This window comes from Ixodes scapularis, unplaced genomic scaffold (genome assembly GCF_016920785.2).
Source record: "Ixodes scapularis isolate PalLabHiFi unplaced genomic scaffold, ASM1692078v2 PGA_scaffold13__105_contigs__length_92229423, whole genome shotgun sequence".
Classification (NCBI taxonomy): domain Eukaryota; kingdom Metazoa; phylum Arthropoda; class Arachnida; order Ixodida; family Ixodidae; genus Ixodes; species Ixodes scapularis.
Genome location: NW_024609839.1, coordinates 90,400,914 through 90,409,419, shown reverse-complemented (window position 1 = coordinate 90,409,419; position 8,506 = coordinate 90,400,914). Strand labels below are relative to the sequence as shown.

At 46.3% G+C, this 8,506-nt stretch overlaps 1 pseudogene; it reads left to right on the top strand.

Annotated features, from left to right (window-relative positions):
• The first annotated feature begins 6,692 nt into the window (after positions 1-6,692).
• LOC115318008 lies at positions 6,693-8,069 on the top strand (annotated as a pseudogene).
• Positions 8,070-8,506: the final 437 nt, after the last annotated feature.

The following is an 8,506-nucleotide window of genomic DNA, read 5'->3' as shown; positions in this document are numbered from 1 at the left end:
CAGCTGCTACTAATTTATGCATCTTTAGATTCCACGAAGTACCCAGTCCAGGAGGATAGAGTTGTGGCACCAGAGAGGACACCATGTGCCTCAAGAAGGGACATGCAAGCAGCACTTCATCAAGGGGAACCATCACATGGAGTGAAAGGGCCCACACCACTCATGAATGCTCCAGGACTCAATTTGGGTTTGGGTGTGAACCCTGAATACCTGCATTGTATTTTGGAGGGTGTCACAAAGCAGATGTGTGACAGCCGGCTCACCTCCACGCAGCTGGAGTGCTACGTTGACGCACCGAGAACCTTGGAAACCCTGCAGAGGGCACCTGCGCTTGCAGATGTTTGGTGAGTGGGGCCACCACACTCTCCGAGCCCCCACACCTAAAATGTGCCAACCGTGCCGAGAGGGCGAGAGGCGGAGGGTTTGCCAACCCCGGCCGATGGGTGCCATTACACCCCAGACCTTGCGGTGGTACGGCGGGTGAGCCATCGTCGACAGGCCTTTTCCCACCAGTTCATAAACTCATATGAGTGCTGCTAAATTTTTCACCGAGAGACAGAAAACTGAAAAAAGACCTAGACAAGACCAAGCTCTCACCATGACAAACAAAACTTCAAACAACTATGCGCCTCTCTTTGTTGCACTCCATGCCACAGGCGATACGCTGTTGGGAAATATTTCCCCCTTCTACATCGAAAAATGTCTTCCTCACATACTGACAACGCAACGCAGTACAGCAGTATGGTGCAGTATCGGACAACGCAGTACAGCACTATGGTGCATGCGCGCGCCTGGTTATTAAAAATAAAATGAAACATTTTGATTGTTGATATTTACATTGCAGTAAAATCTTTAAATTTTAACAGTGGCTATTATGCCAGGGTATATGTTAGGCAGCGATGTTCGGACAACATGTGTTTATTATTTGTGCTTATTCTTTTTAATTCAGAATCGAAGAAAATATTAGCATATACAATCAAACCTCGATGTAGCGAACTTCTACGTAACAAAACCCCCGATGTAAAAAAGTATGTAACGTTTATTAACCACAAGTGTATGCACGCCATGTATTTTTTACCTCAATGTAACAAAGTCCCGTCTCCCGAAATTTCAATGTAACAAAGTTTCATGGACAATTTAATTGACACAAACTTTTGGGTCCCAAAGGAGATTTTGGGAAGCATACGCGCTAAAATGGCTACCCGATAAAGCGCAAAGGGTGAGACGGGCTGCCGAACTGGCCTATCTGGCCCAACGCACCCAATGTAGGGTGGCACCGTCTGCTTTGTTCTTTCCCACTGCCGTGAAGTGTGCACATTCGTTGCTGTGGTAGCGACGAGAATGGCATAAGGACACCTTTGTCAAAGAGCTGCTCTCTGTAACAAACTCTGCAAAGCCCTCACCGGATGCAGGCTCCAGGACAAAATTGTCAGAGGAGAGTACCACAAGTTTCGGGCAACCTTTTAAAGGGAAGACTGGGCAGTTCTGTATTTGAGAAAAAAACACTTGAATTGCATTCATTTGGTCTTTAGAATAACAGATATCACAATTATGTTTCAATGCGACGCGCCGGAGAGCCACAGGAGCAATTTCAAAATAGGGCTGAAGCCCCGCCTCACTAGCCTTGGGCAGCCAAAAGATCCGTCGATGATGTCACGTACAGCGACTGTCTTTCGCGTTTTCTCGCGTTTAACAATACTTGCGCAGCAAATGGTTTGGGCATTCGGGTTCACGGGGTAAAAATACACAAGAATTCACTTCTAACTCATTTTATTCAGGAAGCTCCGTAGCTCCCCTTTAAAGCTTTGACAAATTGTGTGATAAAACTGAGATGACAGGCATTATGAAGATCGATATCAACGGAATGTAGTGTGAGGGGCGTCAAAATCCTCTGGAGTGCATTTCCCAGGCAGTCCAGAGCACTTGGCGGCAAGTGAACGAGCTCCATGTCCAGCTCTTCCTGATGGGCAAATGTGCCGATGGCAGAGATGATGTCCTTCAACGCTCATTTGGCCTGCCAGCTATGCAATGTCAGCTTCTTGAGGCCAGAGTTGAGGTGCAATGCATCGGACAATAGTCTCTGATACTTGGAGTCTATCAACCAAGGGAGGATCAGGGTTTTGATGCAGCGGTGCTCCTGAGGTAGCCAGTGTAGCAGGGACCACCCTTTGATGCATTCATCAAACATCAAAGGTCCCTTTGATGTTCGATGACGATGCAAACGTTCAAGCATCGTCCCAGACGGGACGATGCCTGAACGTTTGCCATAGGGAACACTTTTTCAAAGTCTCGAAGTCAACAAGGCATCATACAATTGATGTCCATGCCCGCACCTGCCAAGATTGCTCCCCCAAGCTATGAAAACACTACCATTCTAGGCTCACACAAGGCCAAGTATGGGCGAGAAATAATTGAAGCATTGAAGATCAAAACTGCCACAGACAATGTTTCCGAGCCCTCGTTGTCGTTATCGACACCAGAGATGGAATTCCTACAGCCAGAGTTGTCATAGAAAAAGTCTCCTCCAGTTTTCTTCTTCCTTTTCAGGGAGTTAAATTCAGCTATTTTATTTTTATCTTTTTTTAGTATCTTCTAGCATTTTAATCTTCACTTAATTTTCTCTGTGACCAAGGAGGTTTTTCATAGTGTGATGGGCATCATTTAAATGTAGTTGCTCGTTGAAAGAACTGTGAGTGTCTGTTCCTCGTACATTTTCAGTGTTTTTATTCTTTTTGTGTGAACTGATGCATGAGCCTTGGTCAGGACCTACCGGGTAGTGCACTTTCAGGGGAGACGAGCCGAATTCTCCCGGCTCGACCTTCCTACAGCTCCACGTCGAGCAACTGCAGAGTCATTGTATACACTGAGATGGTACGCGATGTGGCAGAGTTTAGTGCCATTTGCAAAGCAAGGTGCGAAAAACTCTGCGTTCGTCCTACCATCGAGGAACGAAAACATGCCCTCGGCAGTTGAGTCACCAGGACATTGCTGGTTGACACGGGCAGTATATCGGTGGAGCTTTTCAGTTCGTGCTATGGGGGACAAATAAAGAATTGCCTACATCAAAATCTAGCGCCGTTTTTCATGGACAGTAGAAAACACAGAGTTCCGGTCTAGCTTCAGGTAACTTGCTTGGAACACTAATCTGCAGTATAAAATAAAATTTAAAAAAAACTAGCACAGGAAAATGGCTAGCTGGTGCAATCCTAGTTCTTTCAGTAGGCTGTGCACAAAGATTTCTCTCCATGTTGCGTGTTACCTGTGACATGGGCTCCTCCAACCGTGCCACGAGGCGGTGCTTGAATCTGTCTAGCTATCGCAATTCTGTGACTGTGAGCAGTGTTCCACACCCATGCGACAAACAGAAAAGCTTGTATCTCATGCTTGAACCTACTCATGTACTCAAAAACTGAGAGGGCACCTTGTGCGGAGGGACGTCACACAGTTCAATGATGAAAGTTCCAAATTTAATTTGCCAAGTGCTCATGTTTCCATGCGGCATGTTGAGACTTTGATTCAACAGCAGTCAGGAACAACTGCAGGTAGCTCCAAACCTCAGAGGGGTTCATGTGTCGAATGGTCACTTTACAAAAATGAAAGTTGGTATAGCTGCACAGCAATTCCGAGAAGTTGCTGCAGTCATCAGGTATTTGATAGAAAAAAGCAACCTTCCACCTGAGACTAAAGCGACCGCATGGTTCTTTGAGCTTGTTTTCAAGTGGTATATGCAAATGACAGCCCACCATCTGGTTATTGCTTTAAGTTTAACAGACGAAACAAAGTATGAACAAGCGATTTCGACCTTGGACCTTGCTTTAGATGTGTTCAGGGGATTGAGCATTGGTGTGAAAAAAGTTTGGAAACCTTGCCAGTCAGGTGTTCTTATGTCAACCAGTGTTGTGCTGAAGCTTCACGCTTTTCTGCTAAAGGAATGTGGCTACAAGTTTGTGTTCACTGGTAGGCATGTACAGGTCTGCCTTGAGAACTTGTTCTGTAATTAGGATGACAGCACCTCTACCTAGCTCTAATGATCTCAAGAGCGCACTAAAAATAGTGTCGGTGAGCCAGTTCCTGAAGATGCCAAAAACATTAAGCTATAAAGTTGATGACAGCGACTACTTGGTTGATTTTATGTCGGCAGAGATTCAGAATGTAAAAAGTCTGAGCAAGCCAGACGGCAGTGAAGAGAACAATGATGACATTGTCGCCTTGCAGCCACTGTCTTCCATCGAGGGAGACATATTGGTTCACCTATCAGACTTTTTATTAAAGCCAATTGTTAAAGCTGTGGAACCTTCTTCAGTCTGCATGAAACAGCTTGTGTCGGAACAACCTGGGGAAGAACACCGACTTGTTCAGCTCAAAGAGTATGTAAAAAATGGGAGCAATTTAATTTATGCGAGTAAAGAGGTATCCAACATTGTTTTCATTGTGAAAGCACCTTCAAGATTTTTTTCTGAAAATTAAGATGTTAGCCATCTGAAGACACCGATGAAGAAGCTAGAAAATTATCTCCAAGAATGTCACTTTACCACAAGTGCAATGCAGTGAACATCCGGATGTCACCGAAAGGCTGCTGAACCGCTTTGTATCGATGGGGCTTCGCATTTATGTGCGGTGGACGAATGCTCCGGAAGCGACAAGTGAGTCTTATGGTTGCGAGACTGTTGCCGGTGCAAATCTCCAGTAGAGATTAAAATATTTTGTGTGAAAAAGCGCTTTGTGCTAGGTGAGCCATTGGAGTGTACTATCTACAGATTTCTGTTATTTTATAAATTAAAATTGTTTAGGCTATTATGGCACTGATTTGACTCTACTGTGTGTATGCACTGGATTTAATCTGATATTGTTTGCAAGCTTATATGATGTCTGACATAGTGCCTGCAAAGATACTACATACCCTGTTACCACTCGAATGAAGCATCAAAAATACTTCATAAAATTAAAATAGGCACTCGGATAAATTTGAGTGTCAAGGTGGAGTGGAGTTGCCTTTAGGTCCCGTGATGAAAATGCCAGCACCGCCTCAAAACAAAATATCGATAAATGAGAAGGCAATTGCTTTGCATTTGAGATCCGTGATGCACGAGCTGTATGCTTGTAACTTAACTTTTTTTTGCTAAAGGAACGTCAATGACAGTGTGATTATTCAGGGCCAACACTCGGGGCACAATGTGCGTACTTTTAACAAGTCGCGGCTCTATTTTTTGCGCAAAGATGCTCAGCGGACACACACCGTTCAGTGCCGCCAAGCCGGAGGATAGCCACAATATGGCGCCGGCGAGAGCAGCATCTCCACCCTGTCAGCGGAGCGGCCGGCAGATGGAGGCACCTTAACCCAATGCTGCGGAGGATGCTTTCTGGGAAGAAGTCAGTGAATCTGGCAAGTGTGGTGTACAGAACGGCCACTAGAGGACACCAGAGCTGCCGCCGTTTCGTTCGTCGGCTTCGTTCGAGCTGCGTAGTTTGTTTCGAGGCTTAACTAAAGGCGTACGTTGTTAAAGGCGGAAGCCCAGCTCCTGGGCTTCCGCCTGGATGCCGCTATAGCCTCCATAGCGCACCCCCCCCTCCGTGCCGTCAAGACCTCACCGCTACCCTCGAGCTCATAAGTCAACCCAGACATGGAAGCCCTACCAGTGCCTGGCTGGATTATAGGCTTTTTACCTGTCACTTTTTGAGGGACATTATTACCTTGTCCGTCCCTCCACAAGGAAGCTGCTACCGGATGCCCACCTGACACATGTTGCCTCCGGCTTTTCGCCCAAGCCTACTCCCAGCTGCCCCTCTCCATCTCATAAAACATACCCACGATCACCGGAACAGCCTACAAGGACGCCAGCGCTACCGGATTGGGTGTCTGTATGCCCTTGGGCAAGACTGTCATCTTCTCACTCACCCCACCGACCATTTACCGCCGAGAGTGTTGGGTGGTACTCCCGTCAATCATCCTCTCTACGCCCAGAACCCTCGTCTTCAATGACAACTCGGCGGTCGTCCACGCGATCGGCCACGGCCAAACTGTCGCCCCACGAGGCAATTGCTTCTGCTCATTAATAAACAGTTGGGTGGCTTGAATACCGACTGATCCCAACCAGGCAAATGCAGCTCCCGGAGTTCCTGTGGTGGCCAAACCGCGGCGCCGCTACGTAGGCTTCTCTGTCGTACGTCCATCAGTATCAGGGAACTACCGTTCTCTCTTTATTCAACAGGCCCCAGACTTCTATGCGGGTATTTACCGCTACAATTTCGAGCGCTCGAGTTGGATGTATTGGTTACCATACTAATAGTGACCTATTCTTTGTGTACCTCGTACCTAGCCACGCTGTCCCCATATCCGGTGTGGGCCAAAAAAGTAAGAGATTACAATGTATGATACGTAAAAAAATATAAAAGAGGCAAAAAAATGAATTATTATTAAAATGTTAACACTTTCCACCGGCGTGGCAAGCAAAACAACATTTCCACACATACCAGAAGTTCCGCATTTCAAAATGGCGACGCTCTTACAGAAAACCGTGCATGAAAATAAAACACGTTAAAAGGGTTCGGTCATTCACGTTTCTACTTCTTTTTTTGTAGCTTTTTACCAGTCGCGCCGCTCGCTCGCGCGCGCTAAAGTTTTTAGCGTTTTTTAGCGGGAAAGTTTGTTCTTCTCTTGCACCGAGTTTGTTACTAGGGCAGTGCCTCACTCTTAAGGAAGGTACTGCTCTGTGAGATGGTGCAATAACTCAACGAAAAACTCTGAATACAGACAGTTCCGGTTTCCGACAGACGAGAGGTAAGCCTCTAAGGTTTTGTAATTTCAGAGTCGGAAATGGAAGCATAAAAATATATACTTTGTAATCTTCCCGATAGAGCAGTCAAATGGATCAGGTGCATGAATCGGCCGGAGTTCAAAGCTTTGCCCATGAGCAAGCTGCACGAGCACCGGCTGTGCAGTGCGCACTTCAAGGATACAGCTTTTGCAAGCCACAGAAAGATACGTTTGCGGCCGAATGCATTCGATTCCAGTGACCGACCCAAGATTGAAAGAGCTTGTTCCTCCAGGTGAGCTTGTCTCAGCACATTATTCAGTTAGTTTCATATTTGGTTTGGAGAAGCTGATCTTTGTTATGGTTATATTATTCAGCATTCTTCATGGGGAGCTGCGACTCACCTGTCAGCCCCACTTCCGGTAACTAATGTTTCATATTAGTTTCTGAACTATAATTACCAAGCTAAGAATGGCCTTTTTTTATACTAATGTGCTCAAATCTATTGGCATAAATTTAGTATAAATTTATTGACTTTTTTTCAGCTCGCCCGTCCTCACCGCCGCCAACTGCCGCCTCTTTGCAGGAAGAGGCGCAGGTGGAGCCCCACCTTGGTGAGGAACTGAGCTTGTACTTGACGGGTTCTTCTAGAGATGACAGCAATATGAAACACGCGGCGTCCGTTTACTGGTTCTATAAGGCAACTCTTGAAATCGGTGGCACCATGTTCAGCTTGAGTTGAAGCTTATTGTGAGTTCAATTTCCGAGTAATTTCCTCTCTCGAACAGATATCGCCCTAGAGACACCAATGGGAGCTGCAGCCTCATAGGTCCATGGCTGGCGAGATGGCAACCCCAAAGAGACGAGGTGGCAGGCCGAAGGAACAGTATCCACCCCGCACGAAACATACGTTAGATAACCTAATAAAATTCAAAAACCGATTGCGCAGGAACCTCTTGAAGGCATCATAAAAGCCCGATTTTTCGAATCTGACACGACCTCAAGTCATTCAGGGCGCATCAAAAGTTTTATCCAAAGGGGCACTGGACCTTTTGAAGGTGCAGCTGTACTTGCAGCCAATGAACAAGTTCGGACGAAGATGGCCCGACGAATTTAAACCATTTGCCCTTAACCTTTACTTTCAGAGCCCCAAGGCTTACAAGTACCTCGCCAAGTACCTGAGCTTGCCATCGGTTCGATCTCTCAAGAACTAGCTGTCCCACATTGCCATACACCCTGAGGTTGCACCCAACATCATCAAGACTCTTGTCGACAAAATTCACGATTGGCCTCTTAAAGATTGCGCATGTATTCTAAAGTTTGACGAAATCGTTCTAAAAGAAAATCTCTTCTATGAAACTAAGTCGGATACGGTGTATGGCTTTGCAGACAGCGGCAAGGAAAGAACCCGTGATATGGCCAATTCAAGCTTAGTTATGATGCTGGCGGGTATTTCTAAGCCCTGGGTGCAACCATTGGCTTTCATTCTTTCAAAATCAAAAGCATCCCCAGAATGTCTCCAGGATATGTTGACAGAGGTTATTCAAAGTCCGAGTTCTGGCGGGATCTTTGTGAAAGCTGTCGTGAGCGACCAGGGGGCCAGCAACTGCACTCTTGCACGCCAGTTGGGTGTCACACCAAATCATCCCTTCTTCCTTGTCGGTCACACCCAGGTCTACTTTCTCTTTGACACCCCTCATCTGCTCAAGTGCACAAGTAACAACCTGCGCAAGCATGACCTCCAAATTGGCAGG